Below are 18,341 nucleotides of genomic sequence, written 5' to 3' on the forward strand. Positions count from 1 at the left end.
AGTGTGCAGCCTGGGGTGTGTGCGGAGGACAGCAGTGTGTGCAGCCTGGGGTGTGTGCAGAGGACAGCAGTGTGTGCAGCCTGGAGTGTGTGCAGAGAACAGCAGAGTGTGCAGCCTGGGGTGTGTGCAGAGGACAGCAGCGTGTGCAGCCTGGGGTGTGTGCAGAGGACAGCAGAGGGTGCAGCCTGGGGTGTGTGCGGAGGACAGCAGAGTGTGCAGCCTGGGGTGTGTGCAGAGGACAGCAGTGTGTGCAGCCTGGGGTGTGTGCAGAGGACAGCAGTTTGTGCAGCCTGGAGTGTGTGCAGAGAACAGCAGAGTGTGCAGCCTGGGGTGTGTGCAGAGGACAGCAGTGTGTGCAGCCTGGGGTGTGTGCAGAGGACAGCAGTGTGTGCAGCCTGGGGTGTGTGCAGAGGACAGCAGTGTGTGCAGCCTGGAGTGTGTGCAGAAAACAGCAGAGTGTGCAGCCTGGGGTGTGTGCAGAGGACAGCAGTGTGTGCAGCCTGGGGTGTGTGCAGAGGACAGCAGTGTGTGCAGCCTGGGGTGTGTGCAGAGAACAGCAGTGTGTGCAGCCTGGGGTGTGTGCAGAGAACAGCAGTGTGTGCAGCCTGGGGTGTGTGCGGAGGACAGCAGAGTGTGCAGCCTGGGGTGTGTGCGGAGGACAGCAGAGTGTGCAGCCTGGGGTGTGTGCAGAGGACAGCAGTGTGTGCAGCCTGGGGTGTGTGCAGAGGACAGCAGAGTGTGCAGCCTGGGGTGTGTGCGGAGGACAGCAGTGTGTGCAGCCTGGGGTGTGTGCAGAGGACAGCAGTGTGTGCAGCCTGGAGTGTGTGCAGAGAACAGCAGAGTGTGCAGCCTGGGGTGTGTGCAGAGGACAGCAGCGTGTGCAGCCTGGGGTGTGTGCAGAGGACAGCAGTGTGTGCAGCCTGGAGTGTGTGCAGAGAACAGCAGAGTGTGCAGCCTGGGGTGTGTGCAGAGGACAGCAGTGTGTGCAGCCTGGGGTGTGTGCAGAGGACAGCAGTGTGTGCAGCCTGGGGTGTGTGCAGAGAACAGCAGTGTGTGCAGCCTGGGGTGTGTGCAGAGAACAGCAGTGTGTGCAGCCTGGGGTGTGTGCGGAGGACAGCAGAGTGTGCAGCCTGGGGTGTGTGCGGAGGACAGCAGAGTGTGCAGCCTGGGGTGTGTGCAGAGGACAGCAGTGTGTGCAGCCTGGGGTGTGTGCAGAGGACAGCAGAGTGTGCAGCCTGGGGTGTGTGCGGAGGACAGCAGTGTGTGCAGCCTGGGGTGTGTGCAGAGGACAGCAGTGTGTGCAGCCTGGAGTGTGTGCAGAGAACAGCAGAGTGTGCAGCCTGGGGTGTGTGCAGAGGACAGCAGCGTGTGCAGCCTGGGGTGTGTGCAGAGGACAGCAGAAGGTGCAGCCTGGGGTGTGTGCGGAGGACAGCAGAGTGTGCAGCCTGGGGTGTGTGCGAAGGACAGCAGAGTGTGCAGCCTGGGGTGTGTGCAGAGAACAGCAGTGTGTGCAGCCTGGGGTGTGTGCAGAGAACAGCAGAGTGTGCAGCCTGGGGTGTGTGCAGAGAACAGCAGAGTGTGCAGCCTGGGGTGTGTGCAGAGAACAGCAGTGAGTGCAGCCTGGGGTGTGCACGGAGGACAGCAGTGTGGGCAGCCTGGGGTGTGAATGGAGGACAGCAGTGTGGGCAGCCTGGGGTGTGTGCGAAGGACAGCAGAGTGTGCAGCCTGGGGTGTGTGCAGAGAACAGCAGTGTGTGCAGCCTGGGGTGTGTGCAGAGAACAGAGTGTGCAGCCTGGGGTGTGTGCAGGGAACAGCAGTGAGTGCAGCCTGGGGTGTGCACGGAGGACAGCAGTGTGGGCAGCCTGGGGTGTGAATGGAGGACAGCAGAGTGTGCAGCCTGGGGTGTGTGCGAAGGACAGCAGAGTGTGCAGCCTGGGGTGTGTGCAGAGAACAGCAGTGTGTGCAGCCTGGGGTGTGTGCAGAGAACAGAGTGTGCAGCCTGGGGTGTGTGCAGGGAACAGCAGTGAGTGCAGCCTGGGGTGTGCACGGAGGACAGCAGTGTGGGCAGCCTGGGGTGTGAATGGAGGACAGCAGAGTGTGCAGCCTGGGGTGTGTGCGAAGGACAGCAGAGTGTGCAGCCTGGGGTGTGTGCAGAGAACAGCAGTGTGTGCAGCCTGGGGTGTGTGCAGAGAACAGAGTGTGCAGCCTGGGGTGTGTGCAGAGAACAGCAGTGAGTGCAGCCTGGGGTGTGCACGGAGGACAGCAGTGTGGGCAGCCTGGGGTGTGAATGGAGGACAGCAGTGTGGGCAGCCTGGGGTGTGTATGGAGGACAGCAGTGTGGGCAGCCTGGGGTGTGTATGGAGGACAGCAGTGTGGGCAGCCTGGGGTGTGTATGGAGGACAGCAGTGTGGGCAGCCTGGGGTGTGTATGGAGGACAGCAGTGTGGGCAGAATGGTTTGTGCACTTTTAAAATGAAATATTCTCTTCTGATGCTTCTAATGGGGCATTCTCTGACACTGGTTATAGTTATTCTTTGTACTGGGGTATTTTCTGTCTTGCAGTGATAATAGTTGTAATAGTGATTATTTGATACTAGTGATGGGTATTCTCTTTAAGTAACTGATAAAGGGGTATTTTCTGTTAGTAGGGATACCCTCTGACACACTGGAGCGGTTTCACTGGTAATGTGGTATTCTGGCTGGCAATGAGGCTTATTCTGGGGCATACCTGCTGGCTGCAGGGTTTCGCCTCCTCTCTCCCATGGGGCCTGGTGTATGGCCATATTACCTGGATGGGATTACTGGCTTCTTGCTACAAGATCACAGATATGTACATAACTTGCCCAACGTTTAGGAAGTTTACATCATCTCCTCTGGGGACACATCTTACAACAGACTGTGTCTTCCATTGAAATAGTCACATTGCTTACTTAAAGGGGAAGTGAAATGTAATTCTTCTCCCCATCAGATCAGCGTGAGATGGTAAAGAGGTCACAGTGGTGTATAATAGACGCACCGTCTGTAGTTATTGTGGATATTTCTAAAGCTCCTGTTACGAGTTGTCCTCCATGGGATAAGTGATTTGTGCCCGATTGCTAGGACCAGCAGCGATCAGGGGATTAGGGGTCCTATGCCCTGCACCCTGTATGTCCACTGTGAAGGACCCTTTTCTTGTGATTGGTAAGCTCCCAGTAGTGGTCCCAGGGATCACACACTTCTCTGGCCTTGTGTTAGCTGATACATTTCCATTTCACTTTACTAGTACAAAGATATATGTATTGGATTTCCACTAACAAAAATCTGTCTGATGTACCAAACGGACTTTCACTGATCCCAAAATTAGAGGGTCCAACGCCCCCGTGTCAACAGAGCGGCAGTATGTGCGACCACCTCTGCATTCAGAACGTATGGGAGTAGTGGTCGCTCGTTATTGCTCCATTTACACTAGGGACTTTAGGACCCTCATGTCTTGGGTCGGTGGAGGTCTCAGCACCCAGACCCCCAGCAGTTATTCATTTATCACATATACTATGATATGACCCATTTACAATGTTTCTTGAGGCTACAGAAAACAAACAGAAGACTCCGCTTGATTTTAATCTTTGGGCAATTAATGAGGCCAAGTACTCAGACCCCCAGTCACCCCCCACCCAGATCAGCCATATATCCAAATGTCGGATCTTCCCTTTTTGTGAAGCATAGCTGTTGCCAGGCCTCGGGTGTGCACCCAGGGTGAAGAGTCCGCTCTGATGAAATACGTCCTGTCTGCAATCTAAAGGCCGACATATTTCTATTACCATTTTGGAAGCAGAGGATCTGGAGCGATCTATCAGAAATATAGAACCTGACCCCTAAAAAGATATTTTATGTTAAAAACATATGAGCATGCACAAAAGTGAACAAGTCGGTTGGACAGTGATCACACCACCCAAAGACATGAAACACAGAAAAAACAGTATAACAAACGCGCAAAAATACTCTATTGTAAAAATTATATATAACAGTAAACAGCAAGTGCTAGTAAAAAGATGATAACATAGTAAAAAGATGATAACAAAAACAGGGTATTTAGTTGATATGTATTTTTGCAAAAAATGTATACTAAGCCGCTCCACCAACACCAAGGTATACCCATCTTAGAGCAGTCCTATCTAATGTATTTAAAACCTGATCATACGAACAGTACCTGTATGAGCAGGGTTCAGAAAGGCCCATCTAGAAAGTAAAATAAAATTATATGTAAACTTTAGCCCTTTACTTTCTTAGACCCGAAGCAGAATCTCTCCATCAATATAGACCTAGAGCAGAGAATCTCTCCAGCACTACAGACCTAGAGCAGAGTTTCTCCAGCACTATAGACCTAGAGCAGTAAATCTCTCCAGCACTACAGACCTAGAGCAATAAATCTCTCCAGCACTACTGACCTAGAGCAGAGAATCTCTACAGCACTACAGACCTAGAGCAGAGTCTCTCCAGCACTACAGACCTAGAGCAGAGTTTCTCCAGCACTATAGACCTAGAGCAGTAAATCTCTCCAGCACTACAGACCTAGAGCAGCAAATCTCTCCAGCACTACAGACCTAGAGCAGAGAATCTCTCCAGCGCTACAGACCTAGAGCAGAGAATCTCTCCAGCACTACAGACCTAGAGCAGAGAATCTCTCCAGCACTACAGACCTAGAGCAGAGAATCTCTCCAGCACTACAGACCGAGAGCAGAGAATCTCTCCAGCACTACAGACCTAGAGCAGAGAATCTCTCCAGCACTACAGGCCTAGAGCAGAGAATCTCTCCAGCACTACAGACCTAGAGCAGAGAATCTCTCCAGCACTACAGACCTAGAGCAGAGAATCTCTCCAGCACTACAGACCGAGAGCAGAGAATCTCTCCAGCACTACAGACCTAGAGCAGAGAATCTCTCCAGCACTACAGACCTAGAGCAGAGAATCTCTCCAGCACTACAGACCTAGAGCAGAGAATCTCTCCAGCACTACAGACCGAGAGCAGAGAATCTCTCCAGCACTACAGACCTAGAGCAGAGAATCTCTCCAGCGCTACAGACCTAGAGCAGAGAATCTCTCCAGCGCTACAGACCTAGAGCAGAGAATCTCTCCAGCGCTACAGACCTAGAGCAGAGAATCTCTCCAGCACTACAGACCGAGAGCGGAGAAACTCTCCAGCACTACAGACCTAGAGCGGAGAATCTCTCCAGCACTACAGACCGAGAGCAGAGAATCTCTCCAGCACTACAGACCGAGAGAAGAGAATCTCTCCAGCACTACAGACCTAGAGCAGAGAATCTCTCCAGCACTACAGACCTAGAGCAGAGAGTCTCTCCAGCACTACAGACCGAGAGCAGAGAATCTCTCGAGCACTACAGACCGAGAGCAGAGAATCTCTCCAGCACTACAGACATAGAGCAGAGAATCTCTCCAGCCAGGCATCTCGGCGGACGCAAAAAAATTGACGGATCCGCAAAAAAAAGGATCCAACGGATGGCCATCCGTCAAGATCCGCCGGTAATGCAAGTCAATGGGGAAAAAAACGGATCCGTTTTTTTGCAAAAATGGCGGATTTTGACTGATGGTCAAAAACAGAAGTGTGAAACAGGCCTAACTCAGACACGGACTTGGTAATTGAGCCCAGATATTATAGGGGAAAGGAGTGGCTAACCGAGCACAGCTGAATGCAGGATTTTCCAACATGGCTGATTAACCCCTGTTCTGCTGAAAGAAATAAACATTTAATACACTGGAGAAGTGCAGCTTTTCAGCGGCGGAGTAGGAGCCACCAGGTACTGCGGTCTTCTGGCTCTGCTCCGTTGCGGTAACCCCGTGACAAAATCATCTTTTTTCAACATCAAATGAGTGCCACGTTATTCATCTCTCCAGCACTATAGACCTAGACAGGGACGGTTTTAGGCAAATTGGGGCCCTACGCAAAGTTTAAAATGGGGCCCCAAATGCTAACATATTGCACATCAAACAGAAGCATTTCGGTTGTATTTACATGCGCTGAGGCTACTTTCACACTTGCGCTTTTTTGCGCTGCGCACCGTGCATCATGCGTTTTTGTGCATTTTTTTGCGGTTTTGCCAGTTTTTTTAAAGACTCTAATGGGTGGTTGAGTGAAAAAAACGTTTTTGGGACAAGTCGGACGCACAAAAAATGCAACAGAGTGCATTTTGTGCACCCGAGCGCACACTACAAAAAAATGCATGCGCATACAAACGCATGTGTATGCGCACCCATGTAAAGAATAGGAAAAAAAACGCATGCGGTTTTTTTGCGCAAAAAAAAAACAGCACAAAAAATGCAAGTGTGAAACCAGCCTGAGTTCAGGTCGCTAAATGAGTGTGATCAACAATATTGAAATCGTTCAACACTTGTTTCCCGGCCTCGATCCACCATCTGAGGAAGAATGATGGGGACAGAACGATCACTAATGGATCACCATACAGTATTATGCTATCAGCAGCACATCTACAGTTTAAACCCAATAGTCCTCCATATAATATAATCTGCCCCATAGTGCTCCATATAGTATAATGCACCGCCAGTCATCCATGTAGTACAATTCACTTCTCATAGTATAATGCACCCCTTAGTTTTTCATATAATGTATTCCCCATAGTCCTCGATACAGTATAATGCAGCCCACATATAGTATAATGCAGCCACCCCACAGAGTATAATGCAGCCACTCCACAGAGTATATATAATGTAACCCCCCATAGACTATAATGCAGCCCCCCTCTTATAGTATAATGCAGGCACTCCACAGAGTATAATGTAACCCCCATAGACTATAATGCAGCCCCCCTCATAGTATAATGCAGCCATCCCACAGAGTATAATGCAGCCACTCCACAGAATATAATGTAACCCCCCATAGACTATAATGCAGCCCCCCTTATATAGTATAATGTAGCCCCTACATAGAATACAATGTAGCCCTCCTCATATAGTAAAATGCAGCCCCCATAGAATATAATGTAGCCCCCTCAAAGTATAATGAAGCCCCCATACAATATAATGCAGCCCCACATAGAATACAATGTAGCCTCCTCATATAGTATAATGTAGCCTCTACATAGAGTATGATGCAATCACCCCCCATAGACGATACTAAATATAATACAGCCCCCCCAGAGAATATAATGTAGCCCCAAATAGAATATAATACAGCCCACCCCCCATAGAATATAATGTATCCCCCCATATTATATAACACAGCCTCCCCCATAAAATATAATGCAAAATTAACCCCCCATGGTATATAGCAGCATAGCCCACCATGGTATATAGCAACACAGCCCACCATGGTATATAGCAACACAGCCCACCATGGTATATAGCAACACAGCCCACCATGGTATATAGCAGCACAGCCCACCATGGAATATAGCAGCACAGCCCAACATGGTATATAGCAACACAGCCCACCATGGTATATAGCAGCATAGCCCACCATGGTATATAGCAGCGCAGCCCACCATGGTATATAGCAACACAGCCCACCATGGTATATAGCAGCACAGCCCACCATGGTATATAGCAGCGCAACCCACCCTGGTATATAGCAGTGCAGCCCACCATGGTATATAGCAACACAGCCCACCATGGTATATAGCAGCACAGCCCACCATGGTATATAGCAACACAGCCCACCATGGTATATAGCAGCACAGCCCACCATGGTATATAGCAGCACAGCCCACCATGGTATATAGCAGCACAGCCCACCATGGTATATAGCAACACAGCCCACCATGGTATATAGCAGCACAGCCCACCATGGTATATAGCAGCGCAACCCACCCTGGTATATAGCAGCGCAGCCCACTATGGTATATAGCAGCGCAGCCAACCATGGTATATAGCAGCGCAGCCAACCATGGTACAGTATATAGCAGCGCAGCCCACCATGGTATATAGCAGCGCAGCCCACAATGGTATATAGCAGCATAGCCCACCATGGTACAGTATATAGCAGCACAGCCCACCATGGTATATAGCAACACAGCCCACAATGGTATATAGCAGTGCAGCCCACCATGGTATATAGCAGCGCAGCCCACTATGGTATATAGCAGCGCAGCCAACCATGGTATATAGCAGCGCAGCCAACCATGGTACAGTATATAGCAGCGCAGCCCACCATGGTATATAGCAGCGCAGCCCACCATGGTATATAGCAGCATAGCCCACCATGGTACAGTATATAGCAGCACAGCCCACCATGGTATATAGCAACACAGCGCACCATGGTATATAGCAGCGTAGCCCACCATGGTATATAGCAGCGCAGCCCACCATGGTACAGTATATAGCAGCGCAGCCCACCATGGTATATAGCAGCGCAGCCCACAATGGTATATAGCAGCATAGCCCACCATGGTACAGTATATAGCAGCACAGCCCACCATGGTATATAGCAACACAGCGCACCATGGTATATAGCAGTGCAGCCCACCATGGTATATAGCAGCGCAGCCCACTATGGTATATAGCAGTGCAGCCCACTATGGTATATAGCAGCGCAGCCAACCATGGTATATAGCAGCGCAGCCAACCATGGTATATAGCAGTGCAGCCCACTATGGTATATAGCAGCGCAGCCAACCATGGTATATAGCAGCGCAGCCAACCATGGTACAGTATATAGCAGCGCAGCCCACCATGGTATATAGCAGCACAGCCCACCATGGTATATAGCAGCGCAGCCCACCATGGTATATAGCAGCATAGCCCACCATGGTACAGTATATAGCAGCACAGCCCACCATGGTATATAGCAACACAGCGCACCATGGTATATAGCAGCGTAGCCCACCATGGTATATAGCAGCATAGCCCACCATGGTACAGTATATAGCAGCACAGCCCACCATGGTATATAGCAGCATAGCCCACCATGGTATACAGCAGCACAGCTCACCATGGTATATAGCAGCACAGCCCACCATGGTATATAGCAGCACTGCCCACCATGGTATATAGCAACACAGCCCACCATGGTATATAGCAGCACAGCCCACCATGGTATATAGCAGCATAGCCCACCATGGTATATAGCAGCACAGGCCACCATGGTATATAGCAACACAGGCCACCATGGTATATAGCAGCATAGCCCACCATGGTATATAGCAACACAGCCCACCATGGTATATAGCAGCACAGCCCACCATGGTATATAGCAGCATAGCCCACCATGGTATATAGCAGCATAGCCCACCATGGTATATAGCAGCACAGGCCACCATGGTATATAGCAGCATAGCCCACCATGGTATATAGCAACACAGGCCACCATGGTATATAGCAGCACAGCCCACCATGGTATATAGCAGCATAGCCCACCATGGTATATAGCAGCACAGGCCACCATGGTATATAGCAACACAGGCCACCATGGTATATAGCAGCACTGCCCACCATGGTATATAGCAACACAGCCCACCATGGTATATAGCAGCACAGCCCACCATGGTATATAGCAGCATAGCCCACCATGGTATATAGCAACACAGGCCACCATGGTATATAGCAACACAGGCCAACATGGTATATAGCAGCATAGCCCACCATGGTATATAGCAACACAGGCCACCATGGTATATAGCAGTGCAGCCCAACATGGTATATAGCAGCATAGCCCACCATGGTATATAGCAACACAGCCCACCATGGTATATAGCAGCGCAGCCCAACATGGTATATAGCAGCACAGCCCACCATGGTATATAGCAACACAGCCCACCATGGTATATAGCAGCGCAGCCCAACATGGTATATAGCAGCATAGCCCACCATGGTATATAGCAACACAGGCCACCATGGTATATAGCAACACAGGCCACCATGGTATATAGCAGCATAGCCCACCATGGTATATAGCAACACAGGCCACCATGGTATATAGCAGTGCAGCCCAACATGGTATATAGCAGCATAGCCCACCATGGTATATAGCAACACAGGCCACCATGGTATATAGCAGTGCAGCCCAACATGGTATATAGCAGCATAGCCCACCATGGTATATAGCAACACAGCCCACCATGGTATATAGCAGCGCAGCCCAACATGGTATATAGCAGCATAGCCCACAATGGAATATAGCAGCATAGCCCACCATGGTATATAGCAGCGCAGCCCAACATGGTATATAGCAACACAGCCCACCATAGTATATAGCAGCGCAGCCCACCATGGTATATAGCAAAGCAGCCCACCATGGTATATAGCAGCGCAGCCCACCATGGTACAGTATATAGCAGCACAGCCCATCATGGTATATAGCAACACAGCCCACCATGGTATATAGCAGCGCAGCCCACCATGGTACAGTATATAGCAGCGCAGCCCACCATGGTATATAGCAACACAGCCCACCATGGTATAAAGCAGCATAGCCAGCCATGGTAGATAGCGCCTCTCCCCGGAAAATGGCCCCACAGTCCAGTACTCACACACTGATATATTTAAAAAAAAACAAAAAAAAAACTCCTCACCTTCTCCTCATGCCCGCGCTGCTCGCTGCTCCTGGCTTCTGTCTCCTGCTCTGCCTGGCACACAGTGACAGCGCGATGATGTCATCGCGCACCCGCTGTGTCAGAGGCAGAGAGGGAAATAATGGGAGAGGGGGCGTCAGCTCTCTCCTCCATCATTGCGGCGGCGGGGGGAGTCGGCGCTGGGACCAGGCGGGCCCCCCTGCCTCACAGGGGCCCCATAGCGGCGGCGTGATGTGCCGCTAACTGGGGGCCCCTGGGGGAGTGGGGGCCCTAGGCAGCTGCCTGGTGTGCCTGCCCCTAACGCTGGCCCTGGACCAAGAGCAGACAGTCTCTCCAGCACTACAGACCTAGAGCAGAAATTCTCTCCAGCACTATAGACCTGGAGCAGAGAATCTCTCCGGCTCTATATGTGCCTTCTCCATGGACCAACTCACGACTATGAACAAGGACTGGAAGAGCCAAAACATTCACATCCGTTTTAGAAAACACCTTCTTGGTACACATTGCTTCTTTAAAAATACATGTGAAATTATATTGTGGAACAGGTAGTAAAGTTTGGCATCAGGTTTGGTTTGTCTATCCCATTCAAAATTGGGAAAATATATTGTTAGCAAGCAGTGGGCGCAGAACCAAGAGAGCTGATAGCATGCCATGAATGCTCCATAAGCTCCAAAGTGCCCCTTAATGGTGATGATCTACAGGAGAAACTTAGAGTTGAAATGGTTGCTGTCATTTCAGATGACTATAAGCAACATTGCAATTATATATTGTGGTAGTTCAACTCACTCGGCGGTACACGGAGGTAGAAAACAGGAACACTGTCTCTTTAAATCTTTGGTTAGTTTATTATATGGCAGTATAAACCAACAAGAAGGGGACAGTACACACAGCCCTTCAGGCAAAAACAGGAAAACCACAAAGAAAGTAAAATGCTGTAACACAGTTCATATAATTGCGGGTAGCAGCCCGCTCTGGAGCAACACAGGTTCAGGCTTTCCCCCTCAGGACACAAACCACTGGAGGTCCTCCCTCCAGTCCTGCTGAACAAAGGCTGCCTCTGGAGCCCAGCTATTTAAGCCCCAGAGCACAACCTGGAGTGGAGATGAGGTGGACATCCTCCCACCCGCTCTATGGATGATCACATAAAAGCCAGCACATTATGAAAATTAGCTTAACCCCTGACGGCACTTATGATTATTATTTATTTATTTATATAGCGCCATTAATTCCATGGTGCTGTACCTGAGAAGGGGTTACATACAAAGTGTGCTGTAGGAAAATATCCTGGTTTCGCATCACTGACGCCATTAAGCGACGTGACACATAGCTCCCCTTCAGTACTTTACCAGTGACTTGGTCATGATATATATTTAAATTTTTGCTATCTGTTCTTTTTGCGCGGCCAGACGACGGAACCATTCTGCACCAAAATTATCACATAAGTAAATCAGGTGCTTCAGAAGGTTTTAGATCAGGTTTCAACTGTATAGAACGCACCGTTCCCTACATATTTACAAGTTCACATCAGGTAAGTTGTAGCTTTGATGCAGGTCACCACAACCAATTTTATTGGCTCTGTATATACATCAGGAAAAGAAAAACAAAAATCATGCAAAATAAAATCCTTGGCGGCTGCTAACCGTACATGAAGATCCTGATCGCCAGTCTAAGTAGGATTATTATTGTCGTGCGATAGTCTTATCATTGAATATTGGTGTTGTCAATAATAATATTTCTTGATGTTATTGTTGTTCAGTATCCTTATCATTCCATACTGATATTGTTTGTGGTAATGGCATTTCTTACAGCTGTACTATTCAGTACTTAAGTTTAATGCAGCTATGCTGCAACTGCTTTCTAGAAAGTGTTGACCTCATCCCAGAGATTGATTCACAGCTACTTTGCTCAGTAGTGTGATATAATGTCCTCTATGCTGCCGCTTTGTAGTAAGTGTCTTATCTTACCAATGCGCTGGACCCACAGCGACACTGCTCAGCATTGCTGCACAATTTCATAAGTACTGCTGCTTCATAGTAAGTGTTTTCTCTCATCTCTGTGCTGAATTCACAGCTATACTACTCGTTAGTGCTGTATAATGTCCTCCATGCTCCTGCTTTTTAGAAGGTGTTTTCATCACCCGTGTGCTGAATTCAGAGCTACACTGCTCAGAATTGTTGCATAATGTCCTTGTGCTGCTGCGGTCTAGAAAGTTTTCACCTTATTACTTAGCTTGCTTCACATCTACACTGGTCAGTACTGTTGTATATTGTCCTCCCGGTGCTGCTGCTTTCTAGATAGTTTTTACTTCAATGCATAGCTAGATTCACATGTACACTGTGCAGTACTGGGCCCCCCATGCTGCTTTTGCTTTATAGAAAGTTTTTACTTCACTACATGGCTAGATTCACATCTGTACTGCTCAGTACTGCTTAATAATGTCCTCCCTGCTGCTGTTGGCGTTGCGGATCGCACTGAGTATAAAATATAGGTAAGTGCGATCGCGACCCGGGGTCCACTGTGCAGAGATGGTATACTGCTGCTATACAACAACGGACAGCATGTAGCAAGATGCTCGCTGGACACCGGCAGGTAACCCCTGACCCGGTGTGATATGAAGCGGGCTCTGTTACTGCACAGAGTCCGTAGAACCGATGCCGGAGCCTGTTAAACCTCACAGGCTATGGCTAGAGGAGCGCTAGTGTGTGGTCACAGGACACTGCTGCCGAGACACGAGAACAGTGCCCCTCTAGACCCGCTAGCGTCCGGAACTGCTACTGCGGAGCCAGGAAAAGTTCCCCCTGGAACGCTGTGCCCTGTTAACCTTCACAGGGTGCAGCAAACATTAATTTACCGCTCTGAGCATGCACTGTGTCTGCGCTTGCCATCGCCACTAACCAGCCTGAGCTTACTGCTGGAAAGCACACAATATGTGCACGGCGCCGTACAGACGGATGCTGCGACACATGCGTTAGTGATGCCTGTGCTGACTGGCGCCTACTGGCGCTAACGGATAAGAGAGCTGACTGCACTGCGGCGCTAAGCAGTGCCAGTACTGAGTGCTGACTCTAACTCTGTGACCCTAACTCATACACAACCGAGGGACGGGAGTCATAAGGAGTCATTCACCTGTCTCATACATCCAGGGGGTGTGTAACTAGAACTGATTGGGCCCCATAGCAAACATTTAAATGGGGCCCCCTCAAAGACACACACCCCTTCAAGACACACACCCCTTCAAGACACACACCCCTTCAAGACACACACCCCTTCAAGACACACACCCCTTCAAGACACACACCCCTTCAAGACACACACCCCTTCAAGACACACACCCCTTAAAGACACACACCCCTTCAAGACACACACCCCTTAAAGACACACACCCCTTCAAGACACACACCCCTTCAAGACGCACCCTCTTACCAATAATGCATACTAGAGTCACATTAAGTAACAGAATTAGAATTCTGACGGCGAGGCAAGAAATCATCAGGCTGGCTGAGTGGCTGGCATTAACTAAGCTGAGACAGTGAGGGCTGCCTGCCTTCCTCCGCGCAAACCGACCTCCAGGAACTACATTTCCCAGAGGTCCATGCTGCAGGCAGCTCTGCAGAGAGCTAACAGACGAGGGCTCAGGGAAGGGGCGGGACTGAACTAGTCTGAAGCAATACACTGGCTGCAGGCAGGGGGGCGGGCACAATATGTGCTTCGCTCCGCCCAGCAGGCACAGAAATGCAGCGTAGGCTGCGACATCATAGTGTACATTTTTTTCAGCCGGGGCCCCGGATCCCCTACACTACACGCACCGGGCCGGCGGGCCCCCAAGACAGCGTTGGCCACCCACAGCACCCGCCGGAGTGCCGCAGTAATGTACTTCATTGCACTACCGGGCAGGGCTGCCACTAGGAATTTCAGGGCCCCATACTGGCAAAATTTTCGGGGCCCCCTTTAGACTCCGCCCAGGCTCCACCCCAGCCCCGCCTCCACTCCTCAAACTGTCCACAGTCCCACCACTCTCTTGGAAAAACTCCACTTCTCACCAATCACACATTAACAGCTCCAATCACCGGATCACAAATATAGCCAGCAGCTCTTGTTTTGGTCAAAAGATTTTTTAAGCCGCCATCACAACATTGTAGACTCTTTTGGCCGAGCCCTACTCTACTGTAACCTATTAAATATTTGTTAAAATATGCAATACAATTTAGGTACAGTATATTTTTATTTATTTTTCAATTTTTAAAATGACCAATAATATCACTTACAAGGGACAAATACCATCGCACCATGAGCAGACCACATATTACCACCACATAGTGACCTATAATACCACATACCAGGAACAAATACCGCCACACCATGACCAGACCACATATTACTACCATAGTGACCGAATAATATCACATACAAGGAACAAATACCACCGCACCATGACCAGACCACATATTACCACCACAAAGTGACCAAATAATAGCACATACAAGGGACAAATACCACAACACCATGTCCAGAACACATATTAAGACCACGTAGTGACTGAATACTACAATGCTGATCAGTAATAAAAAAACACAATACCATCACCATAAGTGCCATTATACACAGGAGATCTGTACTTAGTATGCAGTGTCAGTGTACAGGTAATACAGTGATCAATGACATTATACACAGGAGCTCTGTATATAATGTACAGGTAATACAGTGATCACTGGTGACATTATACACAGGACCTCTGTATATAGTATACAGTATATAGTGTCAGTGTATAGGTAACACACTAACTCACCAGTATCTAGGTGAAGTCCTTCATCTTTGCTTTTCATCTTTCATCCAGCACAGACCGCCATCACGTCTTCCAGTTAGGACTCGTCTCTGCAGGAAATAACATAGTTATCTAGAGCTCCGCTTGCAGAACACATTACTTATTTTTTTCCCAACTTCTACATTACATCACATGAAGAAAAAAAAGGCGACATAGTGTCACTCTACACAGTAACAGGACCATCCCCCCATTTAAAACAGTACACTCAAAAAATAAAATAAAGACATCACTGCAGTAATAATTTTCCTTAATTAGCCCCTATGGTAATATTCCCCATCCTGGCTCCCATGTGTCTCATTCCTGGCTTCAGCCATATGTTCCTCCCATCCCGCCCTCATGAGTATCCATTGTGCCCCATATGATCTTCCCATCTGTCTCCATCGTATCCATCCTGCCCCATGATTCTGCACCCTTTCTGTGTCTTACTGCCACATTCTGCCCCTCCTGTGTCTTACTGCCACATTCTGCCCCAGTGCCTCACATTCTGCCACCTCCTGTGTCTCACTGTCACAGTCTGCCCCCATCATGTCCAGCAATCTGCCCCCATCATGTCCAGCAATCTGCCCCCATCATGTCCAGCAATCTGCCCCCATCATGTCCAGCATTCTGCCCCCGTCATGTCCAGCATTCTGCCCTCGTCATGTCCAGCATTCTGCCCTCGTCATGTCCAGCATTCTGCCCTCATCATGTCCAGCAATCTGCCCCCATCATGTCTGCAATCTGCCCCCATCATGTCCAGCAATCTGCCCCATCGTGTCCAGCAATCTGTATCCAGCATTCTGCCCCATCGTGTCCAGCATTCTGTCCCATCGTGTCCAGCATTCTGCCCCATCGTGTCCAGCATTCTGCCCCCGGGCCCCCCGGGTCATCGCTGTCAAAAAAAAACAAAAACAAAAAAAAACAATTTCTAATAATTACCTGGCCGCGGTCCAGCGGCGAAGCTCCGGGCGGCCCTCCACGCTGCAGCGCGCTCTGCTGTGATGAGTCACCGAAGGAGGAAAAACAAAATACTATCTAAGTCCAGAAAAACCAGAGAGGTTGGCAGCTATCGGATTGCAGACCCTTGAACCTATCCACAACAGCTAGCAGTAGTCGTGGGGGGTTCTACGGTGCCCTAGACCCCTCGATCACAGCCGGAGAACTACATAGCCTAAAGACAGAAAGGGGAAAAACTAAACTGCCCCAGAGCAGACCCCAAAGCAATAGGCAGCCCCCAACATATAATGACGGTGAAGCAAGATGAAAACACTAACACAGATAGAAAGATAGGTTGAGCAAATGATGGGGCCCAAGCTAACTAAATAGGACAGGATAGGAAAGCCGCTGTCTACCATCCGCAAAAACCCTATCCAAAATGTGCCAACCGACTGATAGGAAAAACAGGCCCTGAAGTCGCTATGCTTCAAAAGACTATCAGCACTCAGGTACAGTGGGGAAAAAAAGTATTTAGTCAGTCAGCAATAGTGCAAGTTCCACCACTTAAAAAGATGAGAGGCGTCTGTAATTTACATCATAGGTAGACCTCAACTATGGGAGACAAACTGAGAAAAAAAAATCCAGAAAATCACATTGTCTGTTTTTTTTTTCATTTTATTTGCATATTATGGTGGAAAATAAGTATTTGGTCAGAAACAAAATTTCACCTCAATACTTTGTGATATATCCTTTGTTGGCAATGACAGAGGTCAAATGTTTTCTGTAAGTCTTCACAAGGTTGCCACACACTGTTGTTGGTATGTTGGCCCATTCCTCCATGCAGATCTCCTCTAGAGCAGTGATGTTTTTGGCTTTTCGCTTGGCAACACGAACTTTCAACTCCCTCCAAAGGTTTTCTATAGGGTTGAGATCTGGAGACTGGCTAGGCCACTCCAGGACCTTGAAATGCTTCTTACGAAGCCACTCCTTCGTTGCCCTGGCGGTGTGCTTTGGATCATTGTCATGTTGAAAGACCCAGCCACGTTTCATCTTCAGTGCCCTTGCTGATGGAAGGAGGTTTGCACTCAAAATCTCACGATACATGGCCCCATTCATTCTTTCATGTACCCGGATCAGTCGTCCTGGCCCCTTTGCAGAGAAACAGCCCCAAAGCATGATGTTTCCACCACCATGCTTTACAGTAGGTATGGTGTTTGATGGATGCAACTCAGTATTCTTTTTCCTCCAAACACGACAAGTTGTGTTTCTACCAAACAGTTCCAGTTTGGTTTCATCAGACCATAGGACATTTTCCCAAAACTCCTCTGGATCATCCAAATGCTCTTTAGCAAACTTCAGACGGGCCCGGACATGTACAGGCTTAAGCAGTGGGACACGTCTGGCACTGCAGGATCTGAGTCCATGGTGGCGTAGTGTGTTACTTATGGTAGGCCTTGTTACATTGGTCCCAGCTCTCTGCAGTTCATTCACTAGGTCCCCCTGCGTGGTTCTGGGATTTTTGCTCACCGTTCTTGTGATCATTCTGACCCCACGGGGTGGGATTTTGCGTGGAGCACCAGATCGTTGGAGATTATCAGTGGTCTTGTATGTCTTCCATTTTCTAATTATTGCTCCCACAGTTGATTTCTTCACTCCAAGCTGGTTGGCTATTGCAGATTCAGTCTTCCCAGCCTGGTGCAGGGCTACAATTTTGTTTCTGGTGTCCTTTGACAGCTCTTTAGTCTTCACCATAGTGGAGTTTGGAGTCAGACTGTTTGAGGGTGTGCACAGGTGTCTTTTTATACTGATAACAAGTTTAAACAGGTGCCATTACTACAGGTAATGAGTGGAGGAAAGAGGAGACTCTGAAAGAAGAAGTTACAGGTCTGTGAGAGCCAGAAATCTTGATTGCTTGTTACTGACCAAATACTTATTTTCCACCATAATATGCAAATAAAATGAAAAAAAAAACAGACAATGTGATTTTCTGGATTTTTTTTTCTCAGTTTGTCTCCCATAGTTGAGGTCTACCTATGATGTAAATTACAGATGCCTCTCATCTTTTTAAGTGGTGGAACTTGCACTATT

General features: G+C 48.8%; 1 protein-coding gene across 1 annotated transcript in view; it reads right to left on the minus strand.

Annotated features, from left to right (window-relative positions):
• SLC44A5 (solute carrier family 44 member 5) overlaps positions 1-18,341 on the minus strand; it is a 157,376-nt gene that overhangs the window by 104,066 nt on the left and 34,969 nt on the right. The window lies entirely within an intron of this gene.

Source organism: Dendrobates tinctorius, unplaced genomic scaffold, assembly GCF_039654945.1.
Source record: "Dendrobates tinctorius isolate UK_male_01 unplaced genomic scaffold, ASM3965494v1 ptg000138l, whole genome shotgun sequence".
NCBI classification, from domain to species: domain Eukaryota; kingdom Metazoa; phylum Chordata; class Amphibia; order Anura; family Dendrobatidae; genus Dendrobates; species Dendrobates tinctorius.